The sequence below is a fragment of the Haliotis asinina genome, chromosome 14 (genome assembly GCF_037392515.1).
Source record: "Haliotis asinina isolate JCU_RB_2024 chromosome 14, JCU_Hal_asi_v2, whole genome shotgun sequence".
Taxonomy (NCBI): domain Eukaryota; kingdom Metazoa; phylum Mollusca; class Gastropoda; order Lepetellida; family Haliotidae; genus Haliotis; species Haliotis asinina.
The window spans coordinates 31,265,399-31,284,574 of record NC_090293.1 but is presented as its reverse complement, the minus strand read 5'-3'; the positions used below and the strand labels follow the sequence as shown (position 1 = coordinate 31,284,574).

General features: G+C 39.7%; 20 non-coding genes across 20 annotated transcripts; all 20 read left to right on the top strand.

Moving 5' to 3' along the window:
* Positions 1-428: 428 nt before the first annotated feature.
* Positions 429-500, top strand: Trnae-cuc (transfer RNA glutamic acid (anticodon CUC)). The gene has a single exon. It is a non-coding gene; the product is annotated as a tRNA-Glu (tRNA).
* A 649-nt stretch (positions 501-1,149) lies between these two features.
* Positions 1,150-1,221, top strand: Trnae-cuc (transfer RNA glutamic acid (anticodon CUC)). Its single transcript has one exon. It is a non-coding gene; the product is annotated as a tRNA-Glu (tRNA).
* Positions 1,222-1,842: 621 nt separating this feature from the next.
* Positions 1,843-1,914, top strand: Trnae-cuc (transfer RNA glutamic acid (anticodon CUC)). The gene has a single exon. It is a non-coding gene; the product is annotated as a tRNA-Glu (tRNA).
* A 649-nt stretch (positions 1,915-2,563) lies between these two features.
* Trnae-cuc (transfer RNA glutamic acid (anticodon CUC)) lies at positions 2,564-2,635 on the top strand. Its single transcript has one exon. It is a non-coding gene; the product is annotated as a tRNA-Glu (tRNA).
* A 623-nt stretch (positions 2,636-3,258) lies between these two features.
* Positions 3,259-3,330, top strand: Trnae-cuc (transfer RNA glutamic acid (anticodon CUC)). Its single transcript has one exon. It is a non-coding gene; the product is annotated as a tRNA-Glu (tRNA).
* A 648-nt stretch (positions 3,331-3,978) lies between these two features.
* On the top strand, positions 3,979-4,050 carry Trnae-cuc (transfer RNA glutamic acid (anticodon CUC)). Its single transcript has one exon. It is a non-coding gene; the product is annotated as a tRNA-Glu (tRNA).
* Positions 4,051-4,672: 622 nt separating this feature from the next.
* Trnae-cuc (transfer RNA glutamic acid (anticodon CUC)) lies at positions 4,673-4,744 on the top strand. The gene has a single exon. It is a non-coding gene; the product is annotated as a tRNA-Glu (tRNA).
* A 649-nt stretch (positions 4,745-5,393) lies between these two features.
* On the top strand, positions 5,394-5,465 carry Trnae-cuc (transfer RNA glutamic acid (anticodon CUC)). Its single transcript has one exon. It is a non-coding gene; the product is annotated as a tRNA-Glu (tRNA).
* A 623-nt stretch (positions 5,466-6,088) lies between these two features.
* Positions 6,089-6,160, top strand: Trnae-cuc (transfer RNA glutamic acid (anticodon CUC)). Its single transcript has one exon. It is a non-coding gene; the product is annotated as a tRNA-Glu (tRNA).
* A 648-nt stretch (positions 6,161-6,808) lies between these two features.
* On the top strand, positions 6,809-6,880 carry Trnae-cuc (transfer RNA glutamic acid (anticodon CUC)). Its single transcript has one exon. It is a non-coding gene; the product is annotated as a tRNA-Glu (tRNA).
* Positions 6,881-7,502: 622 nt separating this feature from the next.
* Trnae-cuc (transfer RNA glutamic acid (anticodon CUC)) lies at positions 7,503-7,574 on the top strand. The gene has a single exon. It is a non-coding gene; the product is annotated as a tRNA-Glu (tRNA).
* Positions 7,575-8,223: 649 nt separating this feature from the next.
* Trnae-cuc (transfer RNA glutamic acid (anticodon CUC)) lies at positions 8,224-8,295 on the top strand. The gene has a single exon. It is a non-coding gene; the product is annotated as a tRNA-Glu (tRNA).
* Positions 8,296-8,918: 623 nt separating this feature from the next.
* Trnae-cuc (transfer RNA glutamic acid (anticodon CUC)) lies at positions 8,919-8,990 on the top strand. Its single transcript has one exon. It is a non-coding gene; the product is annotated as a tRNA-Glu (tRNA).
* A 649-nt stretch (positions 8,991-9,639) lies between these two features.
* On the top strand, positions 9,640-9,711 carry Trnae-cuc (transfer RNA glutamic acid (anticodon CUC)). Its single transcript has one exon. It is a non-coding gene; the product is annotated as a tRNA-Glu (tRNA).
* A 623-nt stretch (positions 9,712-10,334) lies between these two features.
* Positions 10,335-10,406, top strand: Trnae-cuc (transfer RNA glutamic acid (anticodon CUC)). The gene has a single exon. It is a non-coding gene; the product is annotated as a tRNA-Glu (tRNA).
* Positions 10,407-11,055: 649 nt separating this feature from the next.
* Positions 11,056-11,127, top strand: Trnae-cuc (transfer RNA glutamic acid (anticodon CUC)). Its single transcript has one exon. It is a non-coding gene; the product is annotated as a tRNA-Glu (tRNA).
* Positions 11,128-11,750: 623 nt separating this feature from the next.
* On the top strand, positions 11,751-11,822 carry Trnae-cuc (transfer RNA glutamic acid (anticodon CUC)). The gene has a single exon. It is a non-coding gene; the product is annotated as a tRNA-Glu (tRNA).
* A 649-nt stretch (positions 11,823-12,471) lies between these two features.
* On the top strand, positions 12,472-12,543 carry Trnae-cuc (transfer RNA glutamic acid (anticodon CUC)). Its single transcript has one exon. It is a non-coding gene; the product is annotated as a tRNA-Glu (tRNA).
* A 621-nt stretch (positions 12,544-13,164) lies between these two features.
* Positions 13,165-13,236, top strand: Trnae-cuc (transfer RNA glutamic acid (anticodon CUC)). The gene has a single exon. It is a non-coding gene; the product is annotated as a tRNA-Glu (tRNA).
* A 649-nt stretch (positions 13,237-13,885) lies between these two features.
* Trnae-cuc (transfer RNA glutamic acid (anticodon CUC)) lies at positions 13,886-13,957 on the top strand. Its single transcript has one exon. It is a non-coding gene; the product is annotated as a tRNA-Glu (tRNA).
* Positions 13,958-19,176: the final 5,219 nt, after the last annotated feature.

Here is a 19,176-nt window from a genome sequence, read left to right as displayed (position 1 = left end):
AAAGCATCTCGGCACTCCGATTGTCCCATAAATAAGTGAAAAGGCATATTTGAGACTCACCAATATTGAAGAATATTTCAGCATCAATTGCTGTACGTGTCATACTACAAAATGAAATCCTCTGAATAAAATCCATGCCTTCTCTGTCCTGGACAAGAGTAGACTCGGCGGGTTCCTTGCTTAATTTGGCACATGCAACATGAGTGTCTCATGGCAATGTGGAAGCCACAGCTATTATTCATTCCAAGGGTGAACTGCACCCAAGCCTTCCTCTACAATTAATTCATTTACGATTGAAACTATATTGGAAGTAAGAAAAGAGAGACAGAAGGAAGAGTGCATGGGTAAGTGTCATCTAGGAAATATCACGTTGTGGCAACATGTTCCTACTTGAAGCAATACCTTGCTCCATCCCTAACATTGCAAGGTCCCAGGTGGTCTAGTGGTTAGGATTTGGCGCTCTCACCGCCACGGCCGGGGTTCGATTCCCCGTCTGGGAAGTACATTTTTCGCATATTTTTTTCTCAGTATTTATCAACTCCTCCTCACGTTTCATTCAGTTCAGCCGGAATTTCACTTTGCCTCTTTTTTTCGCAAGAAAACTAAGCCCAAACACTGTCACTGTAAAGGACGTCCACACAGTTCTTATATACAATTAACACTTGCACATCATAAGTATATATTTGTGTACATCCTTACTTTCGACAATGTGTAGACTCATTCTTATCTTGTGTGTCATTGTTGTGCTGTTCTGTGTAGACTTTATGTTGTGTGTCATTGTTTTACTGATTTATCAATGGACATTTTGTAAATATACCTATGTGCATGTGTATAGTAAGTGAGTGCGTATTTCCTACATGCAAGGTAAACAACATTGCTGTCAATGTATATAAAATACTAAGTAAATGTCATATATGCGAGAGTGCGCCTTGTTATTAGATAGGACAAATTGTATGGATAACTTGTTGGAGTGGCATGTTATTAGATGACTAAAAGTCTAAATCATTCTTCATTTCAATGTAAGGCGAAGAGACTTATACTCTTCACTGTCGTTGTTTCAAAGGGGCAGTTCTGTTGCATCTATGGATGTGACCTTGCCCTGATTTTCGAAGAGACATGTCAATCTTATGTCCAGATATACCATCAGTGTCCCAGGTGGTCTAGTGGTTAGGATTTGGCGCTCTCACCGCCACGGCCGGGGTTCGATTCCCCGTCTGGGAAGTAACTTTTTTCCATTTTAAGATTTGGGAATAATTTGGCTGGAGTCAGCCACAACGCCTTAATTGCTCTACATTGTGTGTATTGCCCTCACTCTACAACATACGTAACAACACACCTAAATACTACTTTGCTATCTAGTTCCATTGGAGGAAAGGTGTACTGTTCACATACTTCACTTCGCTATAAACACAAAAAAGCATCTCGGCACTCCGATTGTCCCATAAATAAGTGAAAAGGCATATTTGAGACTCACCAATATTGAAGAATATTTCAGCATCAATTGCTGTACGTGTCATACTACAAAATGAAATCCTCCGAATAAAATCCATGCCTTCTCTGTCCTGGACAAGAGTAGACTCGGCGGGTTCCTTGCTTAATTTGGCACATGCAACATGAGTGTCTCATGGCAATGTGGAAGCCACAGCTATTATTCATTCCAAGGGTGAACTGCACCCAAGCCTTCCTCTACAATTAATTCATTTACGATTGAAACTATATTGGAAGTAAGAAAAGAGAGACAGAAGGAAGAGTGCATGGGTAAGTGTCATCTAGGAAATATCACGTTGTGGCAACATGTTCCTACTTGAAGCAATACCTTGCTCCATCCCTAACATTGCAAGGTCCCAGGTGGTCTAGTGGTTAGGATTTGGCGCTCTCACCGCCACGGCCGGGGTTCGATTCCCCGTCTGGGAAGTACATTTTTCGCATATTTTTTTCTCAGTATTTATCAACTCCTCCTCACGTTTCATTCAGTTCAGCCGGAATTTCACTTTGCCTCTTTTTTTCGCAAGAAAACTAAGCCCAAACACTGTCACTGTAAAGGACGTCCACACAGTTCTTATATACAATTAACACTTGCACATCATAAGTATATATTTGTGTACATCCTTTCTTTCGACAATGTGTAGACTCATTCTTATCTTGTGTGTCATTGTTGTGCTGTTCTGTGTAGACTTTATGTTGTGTGTCATTGTTTTACTGATTTATCAATGGACATTTTGTAAATATACCTATGTGCATGTGTATAGTAAGTGAGTGCGTATTTCCTACATGCAAGGTAAACAACATTGCTGTCAATGTATATAAAATACTAAGTAAATGTCATATATGCGAGAGTGCGCCTTGTTATTAGATAGGACAAATTGTATGGATAACTTGTTGGAGTGGCATGTTATTAGATGACTAAAAGTCTAAATCATTCTTCATTTCAATGTAAGGCGAAGAGACTTATACTCTTCACTGTCGTTGTTTCAAAGGGGCAGTTCTGTTCCATTTATGGATGTGACCTTGCCCTGATTTTCGAAGAGACATGTCAATCTTATGTCCAGATATACCATCAGTGTCCCAGGTGGTCTAGTGGTTAGGATTTGGCGCTCTCACCGCCACGGCCGGGGTTCGATTCCCCGTCTGGGAAGTAACTTTTTTCCATTTTAAGATTTGGGAATAATTTGGCTGGAGTCAGCCACAACGCCTTAATTGCTCTACATTGTGTGTATTGCCCTCACTCTACAACATACGTAACAACACACCTAAATACTACTTTGCTATCTAGTTCCATTGGAGAAAAGGTGTACTGTTCACATACTTCACTTCGCTATAAACACAAAAAAAAGCATCTCGGCACTCCGATTGTCCCATAAATAAGTGAAAAGGCATATTTGAGACTCACCAATATTGAAGAATATTTCAGCATCAATTGCTGTACGTGTCATACTACAAAATGAAATCCTCTGAATAAAATCCATGCCTTCTCTGTCCTGGACAAGAGTAGACTCGGCGGGTTCCTTGCTTAATTTGGCACATGCAACATGAGTGTCTCATGGCAATGTGGAAGCCACAGCTATTATTCATTCCAAGGGTGAACTGCACCCAAGCCTTCCTCTACAATTAATTCATTTACGATTGAAACTATATTGGAAGTAAGAAAAGAGAGACAGAAGGAAGAGTGCATGGGTAAGTGTCATCTAGGAAATATCACGTTGTGGCAACATGTTCCTACTTGAAGCAATACCTTGCTCCATCCCTAACATTGCAAGGTCCCAGGTGGTCTAGTGGTTAGGATTTGGCGCTCTCACCGCCACGGCCGGGGTTCGATTCCCCGTCTGGGAAGTACATTTTTCGCATATTTTTTTCTCAGTATTTATCAACTCCTCCTCACGTTTCATTCAGTTCAGCCGGAATTTCACTTTGCCTCTTTTTTCGCAAGAAAACTAAGCCCAAACACTGTCACTGTAAAGGACGTCCACACAGTTCTTATATACAATTAACACTTGCACATCATAAGTATATATTTGTGTACATCCTTACTTTCGACAATGTGTAGACTCATTCTTATCTTGTGTGTCATTGTTGTGCTGCTCTGTGTAGACTTTATGTTGTGTGTCATTGTTTTACTGATTTATCAATGGACATTTTGTAAATATACCTATGTGCATGTGTATAGTAAGTGAGTGCGTATTTCCTACATGCAAGGTAAACAACATTGCTGTCAATGTATATAAAATACTAAGTAAATGTCATATATGCGAGAGTGCGCCTTGTTATTAGATAGGACAAATTGTATGGATAACTTGTTGGAGTGGCATGTTATTAGATGACTAAAAGTCTAAATCATTCTTCATTTCAATGTAAGGCGAAGAGACTTATACTCTTCACTGTCGTTGTTTCAAAGGGGCAGTTCTGTTGCATCTATGGATGTGACCTTGCCCTGATTATCGAAGAGACATGTCAATCTTATGTCCAGATATACCATCAGTGTCCCAGGTGGTCTAGTGGTTAGGATTTGGCGCTCTCACCGCCACGACCGGGGTTCGATTCCCCGCCTGGGAAGTAACTTTTTTCCATTTTAAGATTTGGGAATAATTTGGCTGGAGTCAGCCACAACGCCTTAATTGCTCTACATTGTGTGTATTGCCCTCACTCTACAACATACGTAACAACACACCTAAATACTACTTTGCTATCTAGTTCCATTGGAGAAAAGGTGTACTGTTCACATACTTCACTTCGCTATAAACACAAAAAAAGCATCTCGGCACTCCGATTGTCCCATAAATAAGTGAAAAGGCATATTTGAGACTCACCAATATTGAAGAATATTTCAGCATCAATTGCTGTACGTGTCATACTACAAAATGAAATCCTCCGAATAAAATCCATGCCTTCTCTGTCCTGGACAAGAGTAGACTCGGCGGGTTCCTTGCTTAATTTGGCACATGCAACATGAGTGTCTCATGGCAATGTGGAAGCCACAGCTATTATTCATTCCAAGGGTGAACTGCACCCAAGCCTTCCTCTACAATTAATTCATTTACGATTGAAACTATATTGGAAGTAAGAAAAGAGAGACAGAAGGAAGAGTGCATGGGTAAGTGTCATCTAGGAAATATCACGTTGTGGCAACATGTTCCTACTTGAAGCAATACCTTGCTCCATCCCTAACATTGCAAGGTCCCAGGTGGTCTAGTGGTTAGGATTTGGCGCTCTCACCGCCACGGCCGGGGTTCGATTCCCCGTCTGGGAAGTACATTTTTCGCATATTTTTTTCTCAGTATTTATCAACTCCTCCTCACGTTTCATTCAGTTCAGCCGGAATTTCACTTTGCCTCTTTTTTTCGCAAGAAAACTAAGCCCAAACACTGTCACTGTAAAGGACGTCCACACAGTTCTTATATACAATTAACACTTGCACATCATAAGTATATATTTGTGTACATCCTTTCTTTCGACAATGTGTAGACTCATTCTTATCTTGTGTGTCATTGTTGTGCTGTTCTGTGTAGACTTTATGTTGTGTGTCATTGTTTTACTGATTTATCAATGGACATTTTGTAAATATACCTATGTGCATGTGTATAGTAAGTGAGTGCGTATTTCCTACATGCAAGGTAAACAACATTGCTGTCAATGTATATAAAATACTAAGTAAATGTCATATATGCGAGAGTGCGCCTTGTTATTAGATAGGACAAATTGTATGGATAACTTGTTGGAGTGGCATGTTATTAGATGACTAAAAGTCTAAATCATTCTTCATTTCAATGTAAGGCGAAGAGACTTATACTCTTCACTGTCGTTGTTTCAAAGGGGCAGTTCTGTTCCATTTATGGATGTGACCTTGCCCTGATTTTCGAAGAGACATGTCAATCTTATGTCCAGATATACCATCAGTGTCCCAGGTGGTCTAGTGGTTAGGATTTGGCGCTCTCACCGCCACGGCCGGGGTTCGATTCCCCGTCTGGGAAGTAACTTTTTTCCATTTTAAGATTTGGGAATAATTTGGCTGGAGTCAGCCACAACGCCTTAATTGCTCTACATTGTGTGTATTGCCCTCACTCTACAACATACGTAACAACACACCTAAATACTACTTTGCTATCTAGTTCCATTGGAGAAAAGGTGTACTGTTCACATACTTCACTTCGCTATAAACACAAAAAAAAGCATCTCGGCACTCCGATTGTCCCATAAATAAGTGAAAAGGCATATTTGAGACTCACCAATATTGAAGAATATTTCAGCATCAATTGCTGTACGTGTCATACTACAAAATGAAATCCTCTGAATAAAATCCATGCCTTCTCTGTCCTGGACAAGAGTAGACTCGGCGGGTTCCTTGCTTAATTTGGCACATGCAACATGAGTGTCTCATGGCAATGTGGAAGCCACAGCTATTATTCATTCCAAGGGTGAACTGCACCCAAGCCTTCCTCTACAATTAATTCATTTACGATTGAAACTATATTGGAAGTAAGAAAAGAGAGACAGAAGGAAGAGTGCATGGGTAAGTGTCATCTAGGAAATATCACGTTGTGGCAACATGTTCCTACTTGAAGCAATACCTTGCTCCATCCCTAACATTGCAAGGTCCCAGGTGGTCTAGTGGTTAGGATTTGGCGCTCTCACCGCCACGGCCGGGGTTCGATTCCCCGTCTGGGAAGTACATTTTTCGCATATTTTTTTCTCAGTATTTATCAACTCCTCCTCACGTTTCATTCAGTTCAGCCGGAATTTCACTTTGCCTCTTTTTTCGCAAGAAAACTAAGCCCAAACACTGTCACTGTAAAGGACGTCCACACAGTTCTTATATACAATTAACACTTGCACATCATAAGTATATATTTGTGTACATCCTTACTTTCGACAATGTGTAGACTCATTCTTATCTTGTGTGTCATTGTTGTGCTGTTCTGTGTAGACTTTATGTTGTGTGTCATTGTTTTACTGATTTATCAATGGACATTTTGTAAATATACCTATGTGCATGTGTATAGTAAGTGAGTGCGTATTTCCTACATGCAAGGTAAACAACATTGCTGTCAATGTATATAAAATACTAAGTAAATGTCATATATGCGAGAGTGCGCCTTGTTATTAGATAGGACAAATTGTATGGATAACTTGTTGGAGTGGCATGTTATTAGATGACTAAAAGTCTAAATCATTCTTCATTTCAATGTAAGGCGAAGAGACTTATACTCTTCACTGTCGTTGTTTCAAAGGGGCAGTTCTGTTGCATCTATGGATGTGACCTTGCCCTGATTATCGAAGAGACATGTCAATCTTATGTCCAGATATACCATCAGTGTCCCAGGTGGTCTAGTGGTTAGGATTTGGCGCTCTCACCGCCACGGCCGGGGTTCGATTCCCCGCCTGGGAAGTAACTTTTTTCCATTTTAAGATTTGGGAATAATTTGGCTGGAGTCAGCCACAACGCCTTAATTGCTCTACATTGTGTGTATTGCCCTCACTCTACAACATACGTAACAACACACCTAAATACTACTTTGCTATCTAGTTCCATTGGAGAAAAGGTGTACTGTTCACATACTTCACTTCGCTATAAACACAAAAAAAGCATCTCGGCACTCCGATTGTCCCATAAATAAGTGAAAAGGCATATTTGAGACTCACCAATATTGAAGAATATTTCAGCATCAATTGCTGTACGTGTCATACTACAAAATGAAATCCTCCGAATAAAATCCATGCCTTCTCTGTCCTGGACAAGAGTAGACTCGGCGGGTTCCTTGCTTAATTTGGCACATGCAACATGAGTGTCTCATGGCAATGTGGAAGCCACAGCTATTATTCATTCCAAGGGTGAACTGCACCCAAGCCTTCCTCTACAATTAATTCATTTACGATTGAAACTATATTGGAAGTAAGAAAAGAGAGACAGAAGGAAGAGTGCATGGGTAAGTGTCATCTAGGAAATATCACGTTGTGGCAACATGTTCCTACTTGAAGCAATACCTTGCTCCATCCCTAACATTGCAAGGTCCCAGGTGGTCTAGTGGTTAGGATTTGGCGCTCTCACCGCCACGGCCGGGGTTCGATTCCCCGTCTGGGAAGTACATTTTTCGCATATTTTTTTCTCAGTATTTATCAACTCCTCCTCACGTTTCATTCAGTTCAGCCGGAATTTCACTTTGCCTCTTTTTTTCGCAAGAAAACTAAGCCCAAACACTGTCACTGTAAAGGACGTCCACACAGTTCTTATATACAATTAACACTTGCACATCATAAGTATATATTTGTGTACATCCTTTCTTTCGACAATGTGTAGACTCATTCTTATCTTGTGTGTCATTGTTGTGCTGTTCTGTGTAGACTTTATGTTGTGTGTCATTGTTTTACTGATTTATCAATGGACATTTTGTAAATATACCTATGTGCATGTGTATAGTAAGTGAGTGCGTATTTCCTACATGCAAGGTAAACAACATTGCTGTCAATGTATATAAAATACTAAGTAAATGTCATATATGCGAGAGTGCGCCTTGTTATTAGATAGGACAAATTGTATGGATAACTTGTTGGAGTGGCATGTTATTAGATGACTAAAAGTCTAAATCATTCTTCATTTCAATGTAAGGCGAAGAGACTTATACTCTTCACTGTCGTTGTTTCAAAGGGGCAGTTCTGTTCCATTTATGGATGTGACCTTGCCCTGATTTTCGAAGAGACATGTCAATCTTATGTCCAGATATACCATCAGTGTCCCAGGTGGTCTAGTGGTTAGGATTTGGCGCTCTCACCGCCACGGCCGGGGTTCGATTCCCCGTCTGGGAAGTAACTTTTTTCCATTTTAAGATTTGGGAATAATTTGGCTGGAGTCAGCCACAACGCCTTAATTGCTCTACATTGTGTGTATTGCCCTCACTCTACAACATACGTAACAACACACCTAAATACTACTTTGCTATCTAGTTCCATTGGAGAAAAGGTGTACTGTTCACATACTTCACTTCGCTATAAACACAAAAAAAAGCATCTCGGCACTCCGATTGTCCCATAAATAAGTGAAAAGGCATATTTGAGACTCACCAATATTGAAGAATATTTCAGCATCAATTGCTGTACGTGTCATACTACAAAATGAAATCCTCCGAATAAAATCCATGCCTTCTCTGTCCTGGACAAGAGTAGACTCGGCGGGTTCCTTGCTTAATTTGGCACATGCAACATGAGTGTCTCATGGCAATGTGGAAGCCACAGCTATTATTCATTCCAAGGGTGAACTGCACCCAAGCCTTCCTCTACAATTAATTCATTTACGATTGAAACTATATTGGAAGTAAGAAAAGAGAGACAGAAGGAAGAGTGCATGGGTAAGTGTCATCTAGGAAATATCACGTTGTGGCAACATGTTCCTACTTGAAGCAATACCTTGCTCCATCCCTAACATTGCAAGGTCCCAGGTGGTCTAGTGGTTAGGATTTGGCGCTCTCACCGCCACGGCCGGGGTTCGATTCCCCGTCTGGGAAGTACATTTTTCGCATATTTTTTTCTCAGTATTTATCAACTCCTCCTCACGTTTCATTCAGTTCAGCCGGAATTTCACTTTGCCTCTTTTTTTCGCAAGAAAACTAAGCCCAAACACTGTCACTGTAAAGGACGTCCACACAGTTCTTATATACAATTAACACTTGCACATCATAAGTATATATTTGTGTACATCCTTACTTTCGACAATGTGTAGACTCATTCTTATCTTGTGTGTCATTGTTGTGCTGTTCTGTGTAGACTTTATGTTGTGTGTCATTGTTTTACTGATTTATCAATGGACATTTTGTAAATATACCTATGTGCATGTGTATAGTAAGTGAGTGCGTATTTCCTACATGCAAGGTAAACAACATTGCTGTCAATGTATATAAAATACTAAGTAAATGTCATATATGCGAGAGTGCGCCTTGTTATTAGATAGGACAAATTGTATGGATAACTTGTTGGAGTGGCATGTTATTAGATGACTAAAAGTCTAAATCATTCTTCATTTCAATGTAAGGCGAAGAGACTTATACTCTTCACTGTCGTTGTTTCAAAGGGGCAGTTCTGTTGCATCTATGGATGTGACCTTGCCCTGATTATCGAAGAGACATGTCAATCTTATGTCCAGATATACCATCAGTGTCCCAGGTGGTCTAGTGGTTAGGATTTGGCGCTCTCACCGCCACGGCCGGGGTTCGATTCCCCGCCTGGGAAGTAACTTTTTTCCATTTTAAGATTTGGGAATAATTTGGCTGGAGTCAGCCACAACGCCTTAATTGCTCTACATTGTGTGTATTGCCCTCACTCTACAACATACGTAACAACACACCTAAATACTACTTTGCTATCTAGTTCCATTGGAGAAAAGGTGTACTGTTCACATACTTCACTTCGCTATAAACACAAAAAAAAGCATCTCGGCACTCCGATTGTCCCATAAATAAGTGAAAAGGCATATTTGAGACTCACCAATATTGAAGAATATTTCAGCATCAATTGCTGTACGTGTCATACTACAAAAAGAAATCCTCCGAATAAAATCCATGCCTTCTCTGTCCTGGACAAGAGTAGACTCGGCGGGTTCCTTGCTTAATTTGGCACATGCAACATGAGTGTCTCATGGCAATGTGGAAGCCACAGCTATTATTCATTCCAAGGGTGAACTGCACCCAAGCCTTCCTCTACAATTAATTCATTTACGATTGAAACTATATTGGAAGTAAGAAAAGAGAGACAGAAGGAAGAGTGCATGGGTAAGTGTCATCTAGGAAATATCACGTTGTGGCAACATGTTCTTACTTGAAGCAATACCTTGCTCTATCCCTAACATTGCAAGGTCCCAGGTGGTCTAGTGGTTAGGATTTGGCGCTCTCACCGCCACGGCCGGGGTTCGATTCCCCGTCTGGGAAGTACATTTTTCGCATATTTTTTTCTCAGTATTTATCAACTCCTCCTCACGTTTCATTCAGTTCAGCCGGAATTTCACTTTGCCTCTTTTTTTCGCAAGAAAACTAAGCCCAAACACTGTCACTGTAAAGGACGTCCACACAGTTCTTATATACAATTAACACTTGCACATCATAAGTATATATTTGTGTACATCCTTTCTTTCGACAATGTGTAGACTCATTCTTATCTTGTGTGTCATTGTTGTGCTGTTCTGTGTAGACTTTATGTTGTGTGTCATTGTTTTACTGATTTATCAATGGACATTTTGTAAATATACCTATGTGCATGTGTATAGTAAGTGAGTGCGTATTTCCTACATGCAAGGTAAACAACATTGCTGTCAATGTATATAAAATACTAAGTAAATGTCATATATGCGAGAGTGCGCCTTGTTATTAGATAGGACAAATTGTATGGATAACTTGTTGGAGTGGCATGTTATTAGATGACTAAAAGTCTAAATCATTCTTCATTTCAATGTAAGGCGAAGAGACTTATACTCTTCACTGTCGTTGTTTCAAAGGGGCAGTTCTGTTGCATCTATGGATGTGACCTTGCCCTGATTGTCGAAGAGACATGTCAATCTTATGTCCAGATATACCATCAGTGTCCCAGGTGGTCTAGTGGTTAGGATTTGGCGCTCTCACCGCCACGGCCGGGGTTCGATTCCCCGTCTGGGAAGTAACTTTTTTCCATTTTAAGATTTGGGAATAATTTGGCTGGAGTCAGCCACAACGCCTTAATTGCTCTACATTGTGTGTATTGCCATCACTCTACAACATACGTAACAACACACCTAAATACTACTTTGCTATCTAGTTCCATTGGAGAAAAGGTGTACTGTTCACATACTTCACTTCGCTATAAACACAAAAAAAAGCATCTCGGCACTCCGATTGTCCCATAAATAAGTGAAAAGGCATATTTGAGACTCACCAATATTGAAGAATATTTCAGCATCAATTGCTGTACGTGTCATACTACAAAAAGAAATCCTCCGAATAAAATCCATGCCTTCTCTGTCCTGGACAAGAGTAGACTCGGCGGGTTCCTTGCTTAATTTGGCACATGCAACATGAGTGTCTCATGGCAATGTGGAAGCCACAGCTATTATTCATTCCAAGGGTGAACTGCACCCAAGCCTTCCTCTACAATTAATTCATTTACGATTGAAACTATATTGGAAGTAAGAAAAGAGAGACAGAAGGAAGAGTGCATGGGTAAGTGTCATCTAGGAAATATCACGTTGTGGCAACATGTTCCTACTTGAAGCAATACCTTGCTCCATCCCTAACATTGCAAGGTCCCAGGTGGTCTAGTGGTTAGGATTTGGCGCTCTCACCGCCACGGCCGGGGTTCGATTCCCCGTCTGGGAAGTACATTTTTCGCATATTTTTTTCTCAGTATTTATCAACTCCTCCTCACGTTTCATTCAGTTCAGCCGGAATTTCACTTTGCCTCTTTTTTTCGCAAGAAAACTAAGCCCAAACACTGTCACTGTAAAGGACGTCCACACAGTTCTTATATACAATTAACACTTGCACATCATAAGTATATATTTGTGTACATCCTTTCTTTCGACAATGTGTAGACTCATTCTTATCTTGTGTGTCATTGTTGTGCTGTTCTGTGTAGACTTTATGTTGTGTGTCATTGTTTTACTGATTTATCAATGGACATTTTGTAAATATACCTATGTGCATGTGTATAGTAAGTGAGTGCGTATTTCCTACATGCAAGGTAAACAACATTGCTGTCAATGTATATAAAATACTAAGTAAATGTCATATATGCGAGAGTGCGCCTTGTTATTAGATAGGACAAATTGTATGGATAACTTGTTGGAGTGGCATGTTATTAGATGACTAAAAGTCTAAATCATTCTTCATTTCAATGTAAGGCGAAGAGACTTATACTCTTCACTGTCGTTGTTTCAAAGGGGCAGTTCTGTTCCATTTATGGATGTGACCTTGCCCTGATTTTCGAAGAGACATGTCAATCTTATGTCCAGATATACCATCAGTGTCCCAGGTGGTCTAGTGGTTAGGATTTGGCGCTCTCACCGCCACGGCCGGGGTTCGATTCCCCGTCTGGGAAGTAACTTTTTTCCATTTTAAGATTTGGGAATAATTTGGCTGGAGTCAGCCACAACGCCTTAATTGCTCTACATTGTGTGTATTGCCCTCACTCTACAACATACGTAACAACACACCTAAATACTACTTTGCTATCTAGTTCCATTGGAGGAAAGGTGTACTGTTCACATACTTCACTTCGCTATAAACACAAAAAAGCATCTCGGCACTCCGATTGTCCCATAAATAAGTGAAAAGGCATATTTGAGACTCACCAATATTGAAGAATATTTCAGCATCAATTGCTGTACGTGTCATACTACAAAATGAAATCCTCCGAATAAAATCCATGCCTTCTCTGTCCTGGACAAGAGTAGACTCGGCGGGTTCCTTGCTTAATTTGGCACATGCAACATGAGTGTCTCATGGCAATGTGGAAGCCACAGCTATTATTCATTCCAAGGGTGAACTGCACCCAAGCCTTCCTCTACAATTAATTCATTTACGATTGAAACTATATTGGAAGTAAGAAAAGAGAGACAGAAGGAAGAGTGCATGGGTAAGTGTCATCTAGGAAATATCACGTTGTGGCAACATGTTCCTACTTGAAGCAATACCTTGCTCCATCCCTAACATTGCAAGGTCCCAGGTGGTCTAGTGGTTAGGATTTGGCGCTCTCACCGCCACGGCCGGGGTTCGATTCCCCGTCTGGGAAGTACATTTTTCGCATATTTTTTTCTCAGTATTTATCAACTCCTCCTCACGTTTCATTCAGTTCAGCCAGAATTTCACTTTACCTCTTTTTTTCGCAAGAAAACTAAGCCCAAACACTGTCACTGTAAAGGACGTCCACACAGTTCTTATATACAATTAACACTTGCACATCATAAGTATATATTTGTGTACATCCTTTCTTTCGACAATGTGTAGACTCATTCTTATCTTGTGTGTCATTGTTGTACTGTTCTGTGTAGACTTTATGTTGTGTGTCATTGTTTTACTGATTTATCAATGGACATTTTGTAAATATACCTATGTGCATGTGTATAGTAAGTGAGTGCGTATTTCCTACATGCAAGGTAAACAACATTGCTGTCAATGTATATAAAATACTAAGTAAATGTCATATATGCGAGAGTGCGCCTTGTTATTAGATAGGACAAATTGTATGGATAACTTGTTGGAGTGGCATGTTATTAGATGACTAAAAGTCTAAATCATTCTTCATTTCAATGTAAGGCGAAGAGACTTATACTCTTCACTGTCGTTGTTTCAAAGGGGCAGTTCTGTTCCATTTATGGATGTGACCTTGCCCTGATTTTCGAAGAGACATGTCAATCTTATGTCCAGATATACCATCAGTGTCCCAGGTGGTCTAGTGGTTAGGATTTGGCGCTCTCACCGCCACGGCCGGGGTTCGATTCCCCGTCTGGGAAGTAACTTTTTTCCATTTTAAGATTTGGGAATAATTTGGCTGGAGTCAGCCACAACGCCTTAATTGCTCTACATTGTGTGTATTGCCCTCACTCTACAACATACGTAACAACACACCTAAATACTACTTTGCTATCTAGTTCCATTGGAGGAAAGGTGTACTGTTCACATACTTCACTTCGCTATAAACACAAAAAAGCATCTCGGCACTCCGATTGTCCCATAAATAAGTGAAAAGGCATATTTGAGACTCACCAATATTGAAGAAAACACGTCACAATTTAATTCTGGACTCACAAAAGTCCAGATACTCTCAGCACTGTGGCCACTCTCGCACAAGCGATTTCGCAAAATTAAACAGGCAGCTGTCATGTATGTGTGCTAAGGATGAAAAAATGAAAAAAAATTTTTTCGAAAACTCAAAATTTAAACTCGCTCGCCCATGGGCACGCCCATGGGCGAACAGTGGCCAATGGGTAGGCCCATGGGCAGGCCCATGGGCGAAAGTGTTTAATTTCATCCAGAATAAATGTTTTGGAGGTTGTAAATGAATGAAAAAATGTTAATAAGTATCATGACACAAATTTCAGCTTGTTGTGACTTGACTCTGCTAACTGACAGCGATTTTAAAAAATCTCGCCCATGGGTGAAAAACATATTGGCCCATGGACGAGAATACATGTAATTAATTTTATTGAAACTACATGTTTTTTTTCCAGGCTTTGCAGTTTTTCAATAAATGAACGTGTATTTATTAGTGTCTTGACACGAAATTAAGCTTATTTTGACTTAATTCGGCTAATTAAGAGTGATTTTTCAAAACGCCTCGCCCATGGGCGAAAACCATTTGGCCCATGGGTGAGAATATTTACTTTTACTCACAATACACCTTTTCCCATGTTGTGGAGGTTGTGAATGGATGAAAGTATGTTCATAAGTATCATGTCACAAAATTCCACTCATTTTGAATTAATTCCGTTAATTTAGAGCTATTTAACAAAATCTCACCCATGGGTGAAAAACATTTTGGCCCATGGGCGAGAATATTTCCTTTTACCCCAAACACATCTTTTCCAATATTTGGAGGATGTAAATGAATGAAAGTACATTTATGAGTATCATGACAGAAATTTCAACTCATTTTGACTTAATTCCTCTAAATGAGAGCAATTTTGAAAACTCTCGCCCATGGGAGAAAGACATTTTGACCCATGGGCGAGAATATTTGCCTTCACTCAAAATACATCTTTTCCTGTGGTTTGGAGGTTGTAAATGAATGAGGATATATATATGAGTATCATGGCACAAAATCCAACTCATTATGACTTAATTCTGCTAATTGAGACCGATTTTCAAAAACATCTCGCCCATGGGCGAAAAACATTGGGCCCATGAGCGAAAATATTTCCTTTTCACTCCAAATACATCTTTTCTAATGTTTTGGAGGATGTAAATGTATGAAAGTGCCATTATGAGTATCATGACACAAAATTCAACTGATTTTGACTTACTTTTGCGAATTCAGGAAGATTTTTAAAAATATGCCAGAATAATCACTTTTACTCAAAATACATCTTTTCCTGTGTTTTGGATTTTGTAAATGAATGAGGATATATTTGTAAGTATCATGGCACAAAATTCAAATCATTTTGACTTAATTCTGATAATTTGTAACAAGTACAAGAATCTGGACTTCCACTTAAATTTTCATAGCTTTTTTAATTGTCTTGGGGGTTGTAAATATATGAATGAAAGTGTGTTTATAAGTATCACGACCAAAAAATGAAATCATTCCGGTCTTAATTCGACTAATCTCTCTCGTGGACGAAAATATTTTCGTTTGCTCGTTTTCTTTATTTTTCAAACATATGGTTTAAAAATAGATGAAATTCTAATGACAATTCAGTTTAATTTCGTGAGTTTAGTTTTATGTCGCACTCAGCAATATCCCAGCAATATGGCGGCGGTTTGTAGATAATCGAGTTTGAGCATCTACCTGCACAATTGGGAACTGATGACATGTGTCAACCAAGTCAGCGAGCCTGACCACCCGATCTCGTTAGTCGCCTCTTACGACAAGCATAGTCGCCTTTTATGGCAAACATGGGTTGTGAAGCCCTTTACTTCCAGCAACATATACAGTACACTTAGAATACTAAGTCTTGAGATTCTTTTGAACTTAGGTATTCTATAAATATACCAAAATTCAACCTATATCTATGAAGTTGAAGTTATTTGTGAAAGCCCTAATCAAGAGTGACCAAACTCCAGTGACTATGCTGGGACACATTAATAAACGGTGTTGTGAGATCTTTAAACTGTATTGAAATATGTCTTGTCAATTCCACTGACATTCACCAAATGTACCTACCTAGTAGTTTTAAGTGTACCTACCCAGTTTAGCATGTTTCGTTTTAATAGTGTGGTCCCCATTTTTAGTAATTCCCGTTTGCCCGTCCCGGCTTTTCTTCGTCCGAGGTTTTATGGGGCATTCTCCTATTTGTCAGACCAGAAATTATCTACAACAGGGGTAGGTCACTAACTTGTTTTCTTTACCATTTGTACTAATTAGTATGCGCCTCCTCATGCTCCAATGCACACAGTGACCTGATTCGTCTCCATCGCAACTTGGGCCGCGTTTAACAGTACTTCAGCCAGTTTACTGTATCAGTCGAAATCTTACAATGAATGAATGAATGAAGAGCAAGAAGTATATGTGAATGAATAAAAGAAATAATAAAAGAAAGAAGTACATATGTGAATGAATGAAAGAATAAATGATACACCACGGCCATCCCTTCCAAAACATGCTAAAGAACGTAAAACTATCGTTAGATCACATGTGTTAACATCAGCTTGTTATTGTCTCCCTGGTCAGGCGTAACAATTGTCAGACAGGTTAAAACAACAAACTATCTGGTTGACTGCACAGCTGCCTGTTGACGTAGTATACCCACATCACCTACTTTTCCTGCGTAACCTTCATCTACATCACCACCCTTAATATATTGAGCAGAGAGCACAGAGGGCCCTATAGCTGTAACCACTGAACCGTGGTGTCTCTCTGCTCCCAAGTTCCCAAGTGGGGGATGTCCTTCTCTACCTCTTCCATTAATCTTAAAACATCTAACAAGCTCAACGCATGCATCTTTTTATTAAAATGTGATGTTATACATAATCATAAGAGTATTTTTGTGTATTATTCGGTTGATAAATTATTCTTTTATGATATATATATATATGTATGACACGCTGGACAGGTCTAGGGCATTTTGTGTTAATTTACCATTCCCATTTTCATAATGCTTAAAAAAGACACTCATTAATCTATCACAGAGTTTTGTCATTCCTTCACTCCAACACGCTTGCTAAATCCCCTATGTTCATAGTATATCGACTCTGCCATACCCAATTCACCTAATCCTGAGAAATCAACCAGTCATGACATACCCACATCGCCTAATTAATTTTCCGTACCTATCGAGTAAAAAAGACATAAAATGGGAGGACGCCTTGTTAACTAATGGGAGTGAGCCTTGTAGGGAGTACCCTCACTCTCACAAACCCACGTATTGAGGAGAAGCGACCGTGTTTGTCGGGGATTTTTCTGGCTTTGCTAAATAAATCGTACATAAACATGTAAAATATTTTGCTTTGATTCTGTAACTACCCACATTATGACATTGAGACCATTTTGATTTATCGAGTAAAATACGATTGAATAGTTTTGAGTTTGAATCTTGCCACTTTAGCGCTCTATCTTTTTAAATGGGGCGTGCATACTAATATTTAGGTGTTTTTTAGTATTCCATCTATTTGTTTAAATTGACTGAATGTTTTTGCATTGTTTGGGTTCTTTATTGCAAGTGGCCCAGCGATTGAGTCTGCTTTGATACCTGTAAATTTATTCTGACGTTTGACGAGCGGGACGTAAACAAGAACATATATGGAGCCCCTGCATCAATACGTATTAAAGTGTTTGAAACATTATTCTAGACCATTATTTGTACACAACTGATGAAAGGTACCTGAAAGATCAAGGTTCATAAGAACGTACAGGGCACATTTCTCCTACCCCATTTAAGAATGTCCATTTCTGATTGGTTCACGTGGCCTTGCGAGGGAGAATAGATCATTAAGTTTTACCCCGCCACGTGGGAAAAGCCTGCATCCAGTCAGTGAACTGTAAAGCAGTGGTTCGAATCGACTATAGTTAGTACCATGTTAATATAATACATGGTTTCAGCTTGTTTTGATGCTCTATTTACATAAAGTGATATTTAAACATTCGTTATGGTAAATACGGTGTAGCAATGTGATGAAGAGTATGCGGGTTTTCTTCATCCCATTTCATCCACCGATGAGAATGGTGGTATCCTCTTTTGGTTCACGTCCGGATTGTCGATTGTTTTATTAAATACACAACAGTACTGTCGAAAAGCAGTGGAGTGTGACAGTGCTCAACACTGTTCTAATGACACCCGGAGCGTCGACTACCTTGGAGAACTTGTGCCCGAGAATAGCAGAAGACTCGTCTCTACGCTAATTAACGAGCTAAAACATATACACAAAGACTTCGGTGAAAGAATGAGCTGTGGAACCAATTCCTGAATGATAGTCGTCGCACGAACAGTAGTCGAGGAAGTTGGCGTAATCGTGAATCGAGGGTCTGTGAGCAATGTAAACTGCATATTGTGACACAGTGGCCACAATAAAGAATAAAGAAGAACTTGACAGAAGGCTTCAGCGTCTCAACGTGCAGCTCCAAAGACAAGAGATTTCCGTAATGAGCTGTGCTCATCAGACTGTCTGCCTCGCTCATACTGACCACATTACTGTACTTTATAACGTATTTGGTTTTCCTTCATGTCCGGAGCGTCGAACGCCATAGTGTTGACACCTGATTACCTCCTTACGTAATACCCGAAACATCGAATTTACAAAAATTTCAATTCAATTTTAGACAGCCCAGGCAAGTCGTTTGTTTAAGGAGTAAGAGTATTAGGAGGCATGGTCGACTAGATTTCTTTGTTTAACTAATCCCACACGGCCTTCACCAATAGAGGGAATGATTTCTGTTCAGTTATGACATTGCTGTTCTCCATATGTCTCTATTTTCTCCACACATCTCCATGTTGTTGTATTTTTGTGTGTTTTGTAACTCTGATTGGGACTGGTGAGCAAGCTTTACAGTACCTCACCCATACAGCATATAATACAA